Below are 17149 nucleotides of genomic sequence, written 5' to 3' on the forward strand. Positions count from 1 at the left end.
TTGGGGAATTGAAAGGGCCATTAAATTAATTAGTGAAGGAAACGCCCGGCCCGGATGGACTAGGCACAGCTTTTTGCAAAGCATTCAAAGATGAGCTGTCGGAACTCCTGTTACGCCTCGTAGCGGAGGCTTACGAGGTAAAGGAAATGCCGCCGTCCTTTCGAAGTCACATATTGTACTCATACCCAAAAGTGAAGATCCAGTGAAGCTCTTGTCAGTGAGTGCTTATCGTCCCATAAGCCTCACTAACACTGATTATAAGGTTTTATGAAGTACTCGCCAAGAGACTGCAAAGCGTAATACGGTAAATCGTAGGACCGCACCAAAACATGCGAATTAAGGGCCGAACAATAGGAACCAATATCCACACTGCGAGGAGCATACTTGAGTGTTGCGATGCATGGGACAGCCAAGTAGCATGTTGCAACTGGACTTGGAAAAGGCTTTTGACCGTGTTATGCATGATGTACTTTTTTCAATATTGAAACATGTAATGTAGGAGATGTTATTTTAGAAGGGGGAAGATGTCGTATAGGAATTGTTTTGCTAGCATCGTAATTAACAAGGAAGTCACTGCAAACTTTCAAATTGCAAGGAGTGCCCGTCAGGGTTGCCCGATTTCCCCCTTGTTATTTGCTATCTACTTGGAGCCCTTTTGTTTGAGCATAATCAATAGCGACAAGATACATGTTTTAGGTTAATGACGGCTGAGGTCAAAGTACTGTCCTACGCAGATGACATCGCTGTTTTGGTAAAGACAGAGGAGTATTAGTGAAGCAGTCAGTGTAGCAGACAAGTACTGCAAGTGGTCAGGCAGTGCCTTAAACTGGGATAAGAGTGCAGCTTTTTGGCATGGTACCTGGGACGAAAGCCTGAATTTTTCGAAAAGGTTAAGTGGAGCTCCGTGCCGACGAAGTACCTCGGTGTGCCACTGCAGAAATATAATGATCCCGTGAATACTGGAACGACGAGACAGAAAAATTAAGGGAGAAAGCGAACAAGTGGGGAGGAAAAACCTATCAATATTCGCGAGGTCAACAGTTTGCAACTTATTCTTAGCAGCCAAAATTTGGTATGTACTTCAGGTGCTGTGCATGAACCGCTCAATGTACAGAAGATACACAGAATTTTTGCCACTTTTGTTTGGGCCTCCACGTGGGAACGCACGAGCCGTACAAATCTTTTCCGGTCAGTGAAAGCCGGTGGGTTGGGATTAGCCCACTTATTTCTAAGGCAGATTGTTTCCAGGTTTATGTTTCTGCGAGATCAGAGCCATCCTTTCTTACATACTATGCTACAAGTTAGATTATGCTGTTCTACCCGAATTTGTTGTATCCACTTGTTGTGCTGGGCGTAGCGGCATTCATGGTTATCTCAACGAAGCTGTTTCGGCTTTTACATACTAAAGTACGTTTTTCTTTACAGTACCTTGGTGTGGTGACAAAAGACAATTATATAAAGACCTTATTGATGTAATGCTGCCTGTGCCGATGTATCGTGCGATGTATGAAAAAGGCCAGGGAAAAGACGTTCTTAAAAGGGTTAAAATAATGGTGGTACGGCCATCAGCAAAGACCTTTTTCTTTCAGCTACACACTGGTACACTTCCCGTAAAACCATGGCTGCAGGAAAGGGGCTTATTTGTTCCCTGGTCTGTTAATTGTCTCCTATGCCGCAAACCAGAGAGTGTCGATCACATTTTTTTGGACTGTTTGGATGCTACGTTTCATTGGGACATCCTACAACGAACTTTAAAAAAAGACTTACCTTTGACACCCATGGAATCCGTTTCCTACCGGTTCACAGTGACAGTGGCACGACATGTTTATGCTGTTAAGTATGCACGCTATTTGGAAATCATGCATGGCATTTCGGCATGTTGACGCGAATGCCCGTTCTGTCAGAGAATACTTCATTGAAAGTATAGCTTACATAAGAGATGCATACAATGCACGAGAAGAACAGCCGGAATGGCTCCCTGTACTGAATGAACTTGTAGCACTAAAGCGCTTTTAAACAATTTATGCCAAACAAAGTGTGATTGGCGGTTTTTAATTGCTTGTTAAATACTTCTTGTCAAACTACACCTGTCTTTTTTTTGTGTGTTACACGATGTACCTCGTTCTGAATAAAAAAAAAAAATCCTCGTTAGTATAGTGGCCAGTATCCCCGCCTGTCACGCGGGAGACCGGGGTTCGATTCCCCGACGGGGAGCGTTCTTTTTTTTCCTTTGTTTACTCACCTATTATGCTGCGCTTTCTTTTATCACTTTCCTCTCCTTGTCTACCTACGAAGCTGCTGACGATGAGCGCAGCATTTTGCACACCTGATCGCAACGTGACAGTCTCTGTATCCACCGGCGCATCTCCTCCGTTAGTATAGTGGCCAGTAACCCCGCCTGTCACGCGGGAGACCGGGGTTCGATTCCCCGACGGGGAGCGTTCTTTTTTTTCCTTTCTTTACTCACCTATTATGCTGCGCTTCCTGTTATCACTTTCCTCTCCTTGTCTACCTCCGAAGCTGCTCACGTTGAGCGCAGCATTTTGCACACCTGATCGCAACGTGACAGTCTCTGTATCCACCGGCGCATCCTCCTCGTTAGTATAGTGGCCAGTATCCCCGCCTGTCACGCGGGAGACCGGGTTCGATTCCCCGACGGGAGCGTTCTTTTTTTTCCTTTGTTTACTCCTATTATGCTGCTTCCTGTTATCACTTTCCTCTCCTTGTCTATGAAGCTGCGCTTGAGCGCAGCGTTTAGCACACCTTCGCAACGTGACACTTTCCACCGGCGCATCTCCTTGTATAGTGGCCAGTACCCCGCCTGTCACGCGGGAAGGGGTTCTTCCCCGCGGGGAGCGTTCTTTTTTTCCTTTCTTTACTCACCTATTATGCTGCGCTTCCTGTTACACTTTCCTCTCCTTGTCTACCTCCGAGCGCAGTTGAGCAGCATTTTGCACACCTGATCGCAACGTGACAGTCTCTGTATCCACCGGCGCATCTCCTCGTTAGTATAGTGGCCAGTATCCCCGCCTGTCACGCGGGAGACCGGGGTTCGATTCCCCGACGGGGAGCGTTCTTTTTTTTCCTTTGTTTACTCACCTATTATGCTGCGCTTCCTGTTATCACTTTCCTCTCCTTGTCTACCTCCGAAGCTGCTGACGTTGAGCGCAGCATTTTGCACACCTGATCGCAACGTGACAGTCTCTGTATCCACCGGCGCATCTCCTCGTTAGTATAGTGGCCAGTATCCCCGCCTGTCACGCGGGAGACCGGGGTTCGATTCCCCGACGGGGAGCGTTCTTTTTTTTTCCTTTGTTTACTCACCTATTATGCTGCGCTTCCTGTTATCACTTTCCTCTCCTTGTCTACCTCCGAAGCTGCTGACGTTGAGCGCAGCATTTTGCACACCTGATCGCAACGTGACAGTCTCCGTATCCACCGGCGCATCTCCTCGTTAGTATAGTGGCCAGTATCCCCGCCTGTCACGCGGGAGACCGGGGTTGGATTCCCCGACGGGGAGCGTTCTTTTTTTTCCTTTGTTTACTCACCTATTATGCTGCGCTTCCTGTTATCACTTTCCTCTCCTTGTCTACCTCCGAAGCTGCTGACGTTGAGCGCAGCAATTTGCACACCTGATCGCAACGTGACAGTCTCCGTATCCACCGGCGCATCTCCTCGTTAGTATAGTGGCCAGTATCCCCGCCTGTCACGCGGGAGACCGGGGTTGGATTCCCCGATGGGGAGCGTTCTTTTTTTTTCCTTTGTTTACTCACCTATTATGCTGCGCTTCCTGTTATCACTTTCCTCTCCTTGTCTACCTCCGAAGCTGCTGACGTTGAGCGCAGCATATTGCACACCTGATCGCAACGTGACAGTCTCTGTATCCACCGGCGCATCTCCTCGTTAGTATAGAGATTCCACTTCCGGCCACCGTAGTGAACGGACGCGGAATGTTGTGCTCCTCGAAAGGGGCGGTTTCAGTGGCCCAGCCGAGTCGCGGTATCAGGCTTATGGGAACGTCGACACAGAATAATCAGCTCGTTTTGCCCCAGCTTCCATCAGGTACAACTGTCTGCAATACTGTGTTTTTGCATGGTGATTTAAAAGCCCGCCCCTACCGAGTTGAGCATTTTCGCGATGCGCTCGATCGTCTCAAGCTGATGCCGGAGGTGACGGCCCTAGGGGCGTATCAGATGAACCACGTTTGGGCAATAACTTTTAAGGACGAAGAGGGAAAAAGAAGCTTTTGTCGGCGAAAACGCTCAGCGTTAAGGACCACCGGTGCGTCGCTATTGACCCCTGTCACCAGGACATTAGGATGAAGATGTACTGGTTGCTTCACACGACGCCCGACGAGGACGTTCGAACAGTTTTAGCGCCATACGGCACCGTGACTGAGATATGCAGGGAGAAGTGGCATGTTCCAGGATGCGGGGACAAAGGCTCTCACACTAGGCTGGTGTCGCTGCGCTTGAAAGCTGGCATGACCACTGAAGACATACCACAATCAGCTACGAGTAGGGGGAAGACCATGCGCTCGTGTTCGTGCCTGGCAGAGCCCCGCTCTGCCTCCGGTGCCACGGCACCGGCCATATCCGGCGCGAGTGCCGTGTGCCACGCTGTGCGCTCTGTCGTCGTTAGGGCCACGACGAGACTCAGTGCGTGAGGAGCTATGCCAACGTGACCGGATCTGGCAGGGGTGAAGCCTTGGAGGAACACATGATGGACCAGGCCGACGCGGAAGCAACTTCTGGAGGGAGCAGCGACTCGCCTGCTTTGCAGGTGAGGTCCGATCTGAAGGCTAGTGGAGAATGTCAGCCCAGCGGAAGAAAGGACGAGAGTCAAGATAACAAAGGTGAAGACGTACCGGGAGCGGAGGCGTCCATGGTACGTCCAAATGCGGTGGCTACTAACGGGGAGGCTCCTCGAAGCTCCCCTGGAGTAGACGCTGCTGAAGAGCCTGTTGAGGGCATGGATTTAACCGGTGCGAGCTCAAAGAGGCCCAGGGACCCGTCAGAGGGAGGAGATGGACGTGAAGGTGATGACGGTAGCTGCGAGGGTCCTCCTCCGAAAGCTACCCTTCTCAGACGCGCAACCCTGAAACCAAAACCGAACATTCCGCCTGACAAGCGGAATTCGCCGTTGGCTGCCCCGCAGTAGCGGGGTCGCTGTCTGGAGTGGTCTATGGCTGTGGACGGTCCTTCGTGCGGAACTTCCTGACCCTAGTGCTAGTTTGCAACGGAACTGGTGGGCCTACAAACTATGCGTCAAACATGAAGGGAGAGCAGAACGATGTAAGTTTGTTTGCAGTATAATTCGTTGTGCGAGTGTACTTTGAGCTTTCTCTTCTGTTTTCATGGCCAGTAATAATAATGTAGCACTTCGTATTGCCACGTTTAATGTTCGAGGGTTAACGTCCAGGCGGCGACAAGTGCAACTAAATCGCCTGTTGATGGAAAACGACATAGACATTCTTGCTGTCCTAAGAAACAAAGATTGAAAGTGAAGAGCAAACAACGAAAATGGTTGGATATGTTTAAATCACGGTACAATGTTTGCGTATGTCATGCGGTGGGCAAGTCAGGAGGGTGTTTATTAATGCTGCGTAATTCTGTCGGTATCGTTGAACAAAGTGTGTTAACAACCCAGGATGGACGATTTGTACTGTGTGATTTTGCTTTACATGATGTATGTTGGCGAATAATATGTGTGTATGCTCCAAACATCCTACATGAAAGAACTGCATTTTTTGATTATGTGGCCAACCTTTTGACACCTGACAGAAATGTGGTTCTCCTAGGAGATTTTAATTGTGTTTGTATGCCTGAAGACCGTGTACAGAATACGAGAGGTAGAGATACGAGTGCAATCAGACTTCATGAAATCGTGTCGAATTTTGAGTTAGCCGATGTCGGAAACATCTTAAGTGGAAATGAAGTATTTTACACTCACTTCCAAGGGGAGAGCCATGCTAGGCTAGACCGGATATACATGTCAGCGGGTCTTGTGCCAAGGCTCACGAACTACGCAGTGAAACATGTGAGCTTTAGTGACCACAGCATAGTGGTGTGTACGGTCGGGAAAAAATACAGCGGCTCGAAGTTTAACTGGGAACTCTGGAAAATGAATGATAACATCTTTAAAGACGAATGCTTCGTGTGAGCTATAATGGAAAAAATCCAAACTGTAAGAAAGGAGGCTGTGTCAAACATAGCGGAGACATGGGGAGAATTTTAAAAACGAAGTAAAACTACTTGCGATCGAGAGGACGACGGTGATACGCCGCAAAGCAAAACAAAGGGAAAAAGAATTACAAAACATGCTAGGTTACTTTCAAAACGCCGAGTGCACTGTACCGGGATTATTTAGTACAGAAATAAAAACGATCAAAAGCGAACTTGAAGCGATGGATGCGGAGCGTTATCAAGGCGCAGTGATAAGGGCACGAACGGAGCGACTATGGCAAGGGGAAGCGCCAACAAAACGCGCGCTCAGTGAAGAGAAAGGTTACGCCTCAAGTAACCGTATTAAAGAAATCTGGTACAACGACGCTTTGTCGGCAGACCAAAGTACAATAGAGACAGCCTTTGTTGAGCATTACCGGACACTGTTAAGCAGACAGGTCAAAGTATCGGAAGAGTTCGTAGATACCTTTCTGGCGCTCCTGCCAAAGGTAGATGAAGTGAAAGAGGGGCTCGAAAGGCCCATCTCAGTCACTGAAATTTTACACGCTATAGAAACCCTTGGCAGCGGAAAGTCGCCAGGACCTGATGGGCTGGGAGCGCTCTTCTACAAAACGTTTAAGATGGAAGTTGCAGAAATACTTCACAGTGTTATAGCAGAAGCATACGAACTTAAACAGCTACCACCCTCATTTAGAAGAAGTCACGTTGTGCTAATACCTAAAACAAATGACCCAATCAAGCTACAGTCAGTAAAGGGATATAGACCTATAAGTCTCACGAATGTGGATTATAAAATATACATGAAGGTACTAGGGAAAAGACTACAGTCTGTTATTAACACAATAGTTGGTCCTCATCAAACTTGCGGAATAAGAAGCGAACAATATTCACTAATATTCACGTCGCTAGAAGTATACTGGAGTGTTGCGACTCGAGCCTCGGGTGCGTTGCAATGGTCCAGCTCGATTTGGAAAAAGCTTTCGACAGAGTTGCTCACAGCATTCTTATGGCCACGTTAGAATACATCAATGTAGGTGGAATCATTCACGACGGTGTCGCCATGGCTTATGAAAAATGCTCTGCTCAACTGATAATAAATAAACGACTGAGTGACAACATACCGGTGCTTTCAGGAGTGCGTCAAGGATGTCCCCTGTCGCCGTTGCTCTTTGCTATTTTTCTTGAGCCTTTCTGTCTAAAGATACGTGAAAACCAAAATATCCGTGGCTATCGTCTAATAAACCAAGAGGTAAAAATACTAGCGTACGCAGACGATATTGCACTGTTCTGTACAGACCAAGAGAGCATTCGGGAGGCAATTAAAGATGCTAGACAATTCTGTAGCAGCACTGGTAGTGCCATAAACTGGCAAAAAAGCTTAGGCTTCTGGCATGGCCAGTGGAGTAGTAGGCGGACAGTTTTCGAAAGCATAGCGTTCACCGACACCCCGACCAGTTACCTCGGCGTGCCTTTACAACATTACCAAGATGGGAATACGCAGTGGACAGAACAAGCTGAACGGGTTCAGGCGCAAACAACCAGGTGGGGAGGCAGGAGCCTCTCAATATTTGCGAAATCGGCAGTGTGTAATGTGTTTCTTGTCGCCAAAGTGTTTTACATGTTACATGTATTATGTATGTCCCGAATGAGTGTGCAGAAGATGCACAGAATTTTTGCGGTTTTCGTGTGGGGTTCTAAATGGGAGCGTACAAGTCGTTTGAATTTGTTTCATTCGGTGAAAAAAGGGGGACTGGGATTACAAAACTTGTTTTTCAAGCAGATAGTGGCTAGATTCATGTTCCTGCGTGATGAAAGTAATGGTTTCTTGCGATGTGTCATCCAGACGCAACTGAGTGACGCAATGACAGATTTTCTAGTTTCGTCAAGCCCAGCACCAAAAGTGTCAGTGAAAGGGTTTTGGTATGAGACATTAAGTGCTTATCGGTTCCTGAGAGCACACTTTTCGTTAGAATATTTGAGCGCTGTCACGAAAAAGCGATTGTGCAGAGATTTGGTGCATGTTATGTGTCCTGTTCCAAGATACCGGGCGATATATGTACTCGGGAATGAAAAGAATGTTTTAAAACGGGTTAGAAGAATGCCAGTGAGGGCTACCACAAAGACGTTTTTCTTTATGCTACACACGGGCACGCTTCCTGTCAAGCCATGGCTAAAAGAGAAGGGAATATTTCTACCTTGGTGTGTAAACTGCTACATTTGCAAAAAACCTGAAACCATTGAGCATATTTTCTTGGATTGCTGGGACTCCGTCTTCCTTTGGGATATTCTACAAAGGACTTTTAAAAAAGAGTTCCCACTAACACCATTCGGTATCCGGTTTTTACCATTTGAAGAAACAGGAGGTGTGCCCTATGACATGGTGATGCTACTTTGTATGCACAGCGTGTGGAAAACACGAATGGCTGTGCGAAATGAAGATGTAGATATAAGGCCTGCTAGTGAATACTTTAAACAAAATGTTCTCTTTATTCGAGAAGTGTACAAAACTCTTAGTGAACCACCAGAGTGGTTACCTGCCTTTGAACAATTGGCTACAATGAAATACTATTAACATAATTCATCAACAAGATACAATCGCGGATTGCACATGTTGATTTTTCGGCTGGGGCCGATGGTGTCTGTGCTGTCCAATGTCTGTATCGCTACGAACAGGTTTTAAATAAATAAAAAAAAATCCTCGTTAGTATAGTGGCCAGTATCCCCGCCTGTCACGCGGGAGACCGGGGTTCGATTCCCCGACGGGGAGCGTTATTTTTTTTTTCCTTTCTTTACTCACCTATTATGCTGCGCTTCCTGTTATCACTTTCCTCTCCTTGTCTACCTCCGAAGCTGCTGACGTTGAGCGCAGCATTTTGCACACCTGATCGCAACGTGACAGTCTCTGTATACACCGTCGCATCTCCTCGTTAGTATAGTGGCCAGTATCCCCGCCTGTCACGCGGGAGACCGGGGTTCGATTCCCCGACGGGGAGCGTTCTTTTTTTTTTTTTCCTTTCTTTACTCACCCATTATGCTGCGCTGCCTGTTATCACTTTCCTCTCCTTGTCTACCTCCGAAGCTGCTGACGTTGAGCGCAGCATATTGCACACCTGATTGCAACGTGACAGTCTCTGTATCCACCGGCGCATCTCCTCGTTAGTATACACCAGAGCACGCTTGTCTTGCACCCAGGCTGCTGGCGAGCCGAGCGGATACTCTCGCACCCAGACGCCGGGGTGACCGGGGCTGCCAAGGCGCGTGCGGGCTAGTACACTATAGGCTGCACCAAGTAAACAGGGCACGCTGCAGTTCTGAGGCTTTAAAGTGCGAAAAAGTACCCGTTCACGCCGCTTCAGCGTATAAGAGCTCGTCTGGGCACTACTGCGTCGTCTTCGGATGCCAAAACAAGCTGCGCAACAAGAGGATATTAGCGTTTCTGCGACGATTACGACGCGCCACGGAAATAGTGCCGGTGCGGTGTTTTCAGCTTCGCCGCGAGTGGATAACTGTAATTCAAGCAAAAAAAAAAAAACTAGGAGCCGAGTGAAAATGCGCGAGTAAGTACACTAACAGCGTGTATTCTGCAGTGTGATGCCCACCTATTTTATTTTGCGAACCTAATTTGCCTGACACACAGCTGGGTTGAAGGCAGGCGTGAGCTTTGTGTGGGGGTGCACTCCATACCTTTGAGCGTTTCCTTTGACGAAAATCTAGTGCAAGGTAGTGCTTTCAAGCACAAGCAATCAGCATGCTTTGCCACTTTCAACGCAGTATTAAGCTTTAGTGCTTTTGATGGCATCCACGCCTTCGAGATTTCGTCTTCAAAAAATGGCACGGTGCTCCTCAACAGCTGGCCAGAATTTCGTGCTTTCATTTCAGTGTTTGATGCCCCCAAATTTATTTGGACACGAGGCATCCAGCTGCACATAATACATATATTGGCACGTAAGTAAACAGTACTCGCGCCAGTGTCCTTTACGCCGCAGGCGTAGCTAACCGGCTTAACTAAGAGTAGCACAGTTTCGCTTGTAAAGCACCATCGTTACAAGAATAAAATAGCGCGGGTAGCTTTCAAAAGGGATCGCTGAACGATACTTCAGGTTATACTCCCTGATAGCACGCTTTTGTGAGCAAGACGCATTATTGTAAGAGCGCCCGTGAAACAAAAATTACGTTCCGCGACACTACCCGTAAAGCGTGCTCTAATTATTACGCGATGCATGATGAAATGATGAGCTTTCACAAAACTTTGTGCACAACTTGTAATATGGGGCAACAAAACATCGTTTCACTCTTTTGCGAGCTGCACTGCAATTACGATTCACGCCTACTACAGCGAGAACGTTTTTTTTTACAAATGTAACAGCGTACGTATCTGACGAGGTTGCTTCCGCAGCCCACTCAGCACGTACTGTATACATTGTGGACTCGCATGAGGAAGATGTTCTTGGTGTTTCAATAAAATCAGCGAAAATGTCCAGGCTAGAAAAGACGCGAAACACGCTCTCCGACGGGCTGAGTTTCGGAAGTTTCACGTTTGCTCTGTGTAGCGTCTGCTGGCGTAGCAGCCCGCGCGTGTTGTTTCGTCGCGTGTGCGATAGGTGGCGCGACGCGCGATGCAAATATGGCGATGCGCATGGAATTCGCTGTGTTCTGGTCTATAGCGGCCAGTATTCCCGCCTGTCACGCGGGAGACCGGGGTTCGATTCCCGACGGGGAGCGTTCTTTTAAAGACGATAGTCTTTCTTGGGGAACTTAAACGCAGAAATTTTGGTCTGTCTGTCTTTCTGTTTGTCGGCACGTCACCCGTTTCAGCCAACCGGTCAAAGTTGAACAACTTGCTTACCGCCCACCCATCTTGAACTGGTACTGCTGTTCATACTTGTGAACGTTGTCGATCAAAGAGTAAATATTACGCATATCTGATGCATAACATCATTAGGTAAGTATTAAGTGGTGTGTTCCTTTAACAGAAAATACATAGATACGCAATTTTAAAGACCTTGATGGTTGCGTTTAACGTTGAGACAGTAACGCGTTTATTAAAAGATTGCCACAGCTGAAGCGATCAGCGGTCCAAGCCGAGCAAGCGCGAACGCCAACAACAACCGTCTTCGTTCTTCTTCTTTCGCAGGCGTTCTTGTCTGCGCCCTACCATGTTACAAATCACTCCCCCGCGGAAAAGGAGCCATCCTGGCGACCTAAGGAACAGGTACAACTGGTCGGTCATAATGCGGCTTCAGTCGATCGACGTGAACAGTCTCGCGGCCGCGACGACGGCGGTCCGTAGATGATTGAACAGGCTCAATCATATAGTTAACTGGGGATGCTTGACGTAAGACGCGGTAGGGGCCTTCGTACTTAGGCAGTAGCTTTGTGGAAAGGCCAGGAGCGGAGGAGGGAACACGAAGCCACACCAACGTTCCAGGCGAATACGACTGAGGAGGCAGGTTTTCGTCGTGACGGTCCTTCTGGCCCTACTCGCCCTACAATGTTACAACCCTAGTTTCTTAAGGTGCGCTGAAAATGCGACTGCGCTGAAACTTGTCTTCCTCCGTGCCCTCTGCACAAGCTCGTGTTGTGTTTCGGTTTCGGTTCAGTATTGCATTGTACGAATGACAGGGGGCGCCGCTCTGGCATTCCTGTTTTACCCAGGCGACGTGTAAGTAAGAGAGTTTGTGGAGAGTACTCGTTGAGTGCGTACGTTTCTTCTCCTTCGGCGCATCGCGCCAAACAGCGTGTTCGGGCTGGCCGGCGTCCCCACCGGTCGCGTTGGTCACCGCCGGTCTTCGCCTGCCGCTGCGCCGGGACTACCAGCCCGCAACACGGCACTCCTGTTTCCCGACGTATTGCCAGATGGCGTCCATATCTCACGCAGCGCCTCTTCTATCGTCTTTAAACGACATTTGCAGCGAAGCACGCAGATACGCGGCCAATTTTTTTTTCCTTTCTTTACTCACCTATTATGCTGCGCTTCCTGTTATCACTTTCCTCTCCTTGTCTACCTCCGAAGCTGCTGACATTGAGCGCAGCATTTTGCACACCTGATCGGAACGTGACAGTCTCTGTATCCACCGGCAGGATCACCTTGTTAGTATAGTGGCCAGTCGTTCTGCTTCCGGCAGCCGTGCTGAACGGATCGCAGGGTCATGGGCTCCGGCGGAGCGGCGATAGCGGCCAGTCTTAGCCGCGGAAACAGGAACGGGGAAGACGAATACCAGTTTGTTTTGCCGCAACTGCCAAAAGGACGACTTATCAACACCGTGTTTTTACACGGCGATGTACGAGCGAGGCCATACAAGGTCGAAGATTTCAGGGACGCATTGACGCCAACGGGCCTGCTGCCGGATGTGGTAAGCCTCGGTGCGTACCAGGTTAACCACGTGTGGGCGGTGACATTCAATGATGCCGCTCCCACGAAACGCCTTGCTCGCCTTGAAGGAGCTGCAGGTGAAGGGGCGGCGCTGTGTCGTCGTCGACCCACAGGACCAGCAGGTGCGGCTGCGAATACACTGGCTGCTTCACGGGGTGAGCGACGAAGAAGTACGGACGGCGCTTTCGGCTTTCGGCAAGGTGGTGGAGGTGAGCCGTGAGCGGTGGCGTGTCCCGGGCATGTCCGACAAGTGTTCGACCACAGGAACAGCCCTCCTGAAGCTGAAAAGCGGCGTCAGGGTCGAAGACCTCCCACACCAGATCAGGATCGATGGAGAACTGGCCTTGCTGGTTGTGCCAGGTCGGCCGATGCAATGCTTGCGCTGCCAAGGCACAGGACACGTCCGCCGAGAGTGCAAAGTCCCCCGTTGCTCACGCTGCAAACGCTTCGGACACGTCGAAGCCGACTGCGTTAGAACCTACGCCAGTGCAACGGGGCCAGCGATGAACGAGGCGATGGCGGAGCATATAATGGACGCGGCCGAGGCAGAGGACGCCGCCAAAGGGGTCGGAAGCCCAGTGGTCCCTGTGACTACTGGAGGGGCGGCGCCGGGGGACACACCCAAGGATCCGGAGGCTCTCCAGCATCTGACTATACCGGCCAGCGCCCCGTCAGCGGTCAGGCCCAAGCGGGTCGAGAGGAACGTGGTTCCAGTGGGGGCAGCCGACACGACGGAGGGTCAGGGACAGACGGCGGCGGACAGCGAGGACGAGATGTGCGCGACCAGCGCCACGCTAAAGCGTCCACTCAGCGACTCGGGGGAGCTGGACGGGGCGTCGTCGACCAACAGCCAGGAGCCGCCTGCGAAGGCGCCGCAAGGGAGGCGGCTTAGTATCAAACCTAAGGCGAAAGTCCCTACCGACAGGAGACTGGCGGACAAGGCGAAAGACAACAGCGGCGGGAAGCAGGATGGTCCTGGAGGCGACTAGCCGAGGGCTGGTCGTGAAAGGTAAGCACCATGCTCCGGGCCTACTCCTTTAGTGAATAAGTCACCATGGCACTGACTCCGCCATTCAGCATAGCTACGCTTAACGTCAGAGGGTTGGCGGCTAGGCGTAGGCAAAGTCAGCTCTTGCGGTTGCTCACAGACCAAGACATAGACGTCCTAGCCGTCCAGGAAACCAAGGTAGACGGAGAGGAGGAGACCGGGAGCATGGTGCGCCGTTTCACTGACCGATATTACGCGGTTGTAAGCCACGCGATAGGAACGTCCGCGGGTTGTGTTCTGTTTATGAAAAAATTGCAAAGCCTTCTTGTGCAAAGTGTCTTTTCATGCCAGCCAGGCAGAATTGTTTATTGTGACTTTGTTTATTGTGCCACTGAATTCAGAGTAATATGCGTATACGCACCGAATAGTGTAGAAGAGCGTGCTCAGTTTTTTTTCTAATTTGTTTCAGTGGACAAAGTGTGATAAGAGGGTGGTTTTGTTAGGGGATTTCAACTGTGTTTTAAGTGCTCGCGATAGAGTCAATAGCACTGGCGTTCGTGACAAAAGCAGTGACGTGCTAGGCAGATTATTAAACAAAAATGACTTGGATGACGTGCATGAATGTGTCGTAGCAAATCGCGAAGTGATGGTCACGCGATTTCAAGGCAATAGCCATGCGCGTTTAGACCGCATATACCTATCCCTAGATATTTTGCCTATGTGTCACGATTTTCGGTGAGCCAGTGTCGTTTTCAGATCACTGTTTGGTTGTGTGTCGCATAAGCATGAAGAAACAGCGTAAGGCTTTCAACTGGGATTTATGGAAACTGAACGCATTGTTATTAAAAGACGAACCTTTTTTAGAAGCAGTGCACGACACCATTAATGAAGTGCTCATGGAAAAAACGGAAACTGTAGCAGAGAAATGGGAGTGTTTAAAGCAGAAGGTGAAAATGAAAGCGCTAGACAGATCGAGCACGCTAAAATCGACGCGCAAATAAAGAAGAAGTCTGAAGAAAACACTGCAGCAGCTGATAGCCCTAGAAAGTCGGGAGCCTGGGACTTGTAAAGACGAGTTGCGCAGTGTCAAGGAAAAATTAGAACAGTATGACAGAGAGCGTTATCAAGGCGCCTGGGTTCGCGCTCGAGCAAATGATCTTGTCGCGGGGGAGACGCCCGCTAAAAGGGCGCTCGGTCTCGAAAAAGCGCAAGGACGCCGAAACCACATCGATAAGGTTTATTGCAACGGGACTCTCGCGAGCGACAATGAAACCATCGAACGGGCTTTTTTTGCGTATTATCAGTCCCTTTTTGCAGTTCGAAAAGCGAATGTACATGGTTTTAAAGAAGAGTTTCTTAAGCGCATGCCGCGGCTTAGTGACGACACAGAAAAGTTTTTAGAAGGCAAAATAACGGAAGGCGAAGTGGAGCGCGCGATTGGTCATCTGAACTCCGGAAAGTCACCGGGACCCGATGGCCTAACCGCTGCGTGGTATAAGACGTTTAGAACAGAACTGTCCCCGGGTTAGCTGAGCTGTTCAATGAGGCGTACGAACGGAAAACTCTGCCGCCCTCCTTTAGCAAAGCGTATACGATATTAATACCTAAAACGGACGAAGGGAAAAACTTAATCTGGTGACATCGTATAGGCCCATATCGCTGACCAATGTTGACTACAAGATTTTTATGAAGGTTCTCGCAGCGCGACTTCAAGGGGTCATTAAAGAAATTGTTGGAGAGCACCAAACTTCTGGAATCAAAGGCAGAACTATTAGCTCAAACATTCACAAGATGCGGTGTGTGCTAGAGTGTTGTGTCGATGAGTTACTTGGCGTTGCTGTGCTCCAGATAGACCTGGAGAAAGCTTTTGATTGTGTTGCGCATGATATTTTGTTTGTCATCTTAGATCATATTAATGTTGGTTCCATCATCAAGGAGGGAGTGGCCTTGCGTACCAGAACTGCACAACACGTTTAATTGTTATTAAGTCTTTGGGGGCCCCTGATTCACGTAATGCGTTCTGTGCGTCAAGGCTGCCCCCTCAGTCCACTTTTGTTTTGTATTTACATCGAAGCGATGTGCTTAGCGATAACTGAAAACGAAAAAATACGGGGCTTCAGCTTGGCGGCAGTGGAAGTTAAGCTGCTGGCATATGCAGATGACATTGCGGTGTGTTGTACGAACAAAGAAAGTGTAGAGGAAACGATAAGTGTTGTCAAACATTTTTGTAGCGTCACAGGGAGTCGCGTAAACTGGGGGAAATCCCTTGGGCTTTGGCACGGAAGGTGGCCTTCAAAGCCGGACCATTTTGCGAATGTGCACTGGACGGAAACTCCGACAAGGTACCTCGGTGTTCCCCTTGAATGTTATAATGGCAGCGAGGAGTATTGGTCGCGTCAAACAAAAGAGACGAAGGAAAAAGCAGACAGGTGGAAAGGCATGAACCTGTCTGTTTTTGCTAGGGCTACTGTGTGCAACATGTTTTTTATCACTAAACTGTGGTATGTGATGCAGGTGCTACATTGTTCAAGGATCAACGTGCAAAGGCTGCACAGAGTGTTCGCAGTTTTTATATGGGGCTCGGAATGGGAAAGGTGCAGACGGACCAATTTGTTCAGGCGCGTGAAGGACGGGGGTCTCGGTTTGGCGCACCTATTTGTGAGGCAATTAGTAAATAGATTTTGTTTTTCCGTGACGTCAGGGATCCGTTTTGCGTACGGTATGCCAGCTCAGGTTAGGCAGTGCCTTACCAGATCTTGTTGTTACTACGGATAGCCGGCCCGTGACGTTGCGTGGCTATCTCAAGGAAGTGGTAGACAGTGTACGTTTTTTATCTGCTCGCTTTTCGTTAGATTATCTAGCAAGTGTTAGAAGAAAAGAATTGTATAAAGATGTATGTGATATGGTTTTGCCAGTACCATTGTACAGGGCCATATACAGTGGAAGACCGGGACAAAATGTACTGAAGCGGGTGAGAAACATGCAGGTACCTACAGGGGTGAAACTTTTTTTCTTCAAGTTACACACAGGAACACTATCAGTAAAGACTTTCACAGAGGAACGGGGCCTTTTTTACACCATGGGGGTCACACTGCTTGATATGTAAGAAACCAGAAACATAGACCATGTTTTTTTGCATTGTTGGGAAGGGGTACATTTTTGGGACATTTTGCAGAGGACAATAAAGAAGGATTTTCCACTGGATCCATACGGGATAAGGTATCTATCGCAGTAACGAATGATGAGGGGGTCCCATTTGATGTAGTGATGTTGACCGGTCTCCACTGTATATGGCGTGCGCGAATGGCCGGATACCACTTCGACCCGGATGCAAAGTCAGCAGTGATTTATTTCAGGCAAAGCATGTCTGCATTGATTGAGTGTAGCAAAATACAGGAGATTAAGCCACAATGGTTGTCAAGGTTTGAACCTCTGGCAACCCTTAAGTATTTTTAAGAGGACAACATCAGTCCAAATGGGACCGATGGCAATGCTTGTTCCTTTTTATTGTATTATTTGAGTGTGCAATGATTGCCCTGTACAATGTCCAAGCCAGGCAATAAATAAAAAAAAAGTATAGTGGCCAGTATCCCCGCCTGTCAC

At 48.8% G+C, this 17149-nt stretch overlaps 5 non-coding genes across 5 annotated transcripts; all 5 read left to right on the plus strand.

Annotated features, from left to right (window-relative positions):
* The first annotated feature begins 2142 nt into the window (after positions 1-2142).
* Positions 2143-2214, plus strand: Trnad-guc (transfer RNA aspartic acid (anticodon GUC)). Its single transcript has one exon. It is a non-coding gene; the product is annotated as a tRNA-Asp (tRNA).
* Positions 2215-2999: 785 nt separating this feature from the next.
* Trnad-guc (transfer RNA aspartic acid (anticodon GUC)) lies at positions 3000-3071 on the plus strand. The gene has a single exon. It is a non-coding gene; the product is annotated as a tRNA-Asp (tRNA).
* A 152-nt stretch (positions 3072-3223) lies between these two features.
* Positions 3224-3295, plus strand: Trnad-guc (transfer RNA aspartic acid (anticodon GUC)). The gene has a single exon. It is a non-coding gene; the product is annotated as a tRNA-Asp (tRNA).
* Positions 3296-8880: 5585 nt separating this feature from the next.
* Positions 8881-8952, plus strand: Trnad-guc (transfer RNA aspartic acid (anticodon GUC)). Its single transcript has one exon. It is a non-coding gene; the product is annotated as a tRNA-Asp (tRNA).
* Positions 8953-9106: 154 nt separating this feature from the next.
* On the plus strand, positions 9107-9178 carry Trnad-guc (transfer RNA aspartic acid (anticodon GUC)). The gene has a single exon. It is a non-coding gene; the product is annotated as a tRNA-Asp (tRNA).
* Positions 9179-17149: the final 7971 nt, after the last annotated feature.

The sequence above is a fragment of the Rhipicephalus sanguineus genome, chromosome 2 (genome assembly GCF_013339695.2).
Source record: "Rhipicephalus sanguineus isolate Rsan-2018 chromosome 2, BIME_Rsan_1.4, whole genome shotgun sequence".
Taxonomy (NCBI): domain Eukaryota; kingdom Metazoa; phylum Arthropoda; class Arachnida; order Ixodida; family Ixodidae; genus Rhipicephalus; species Rhipicephalus sanguineus.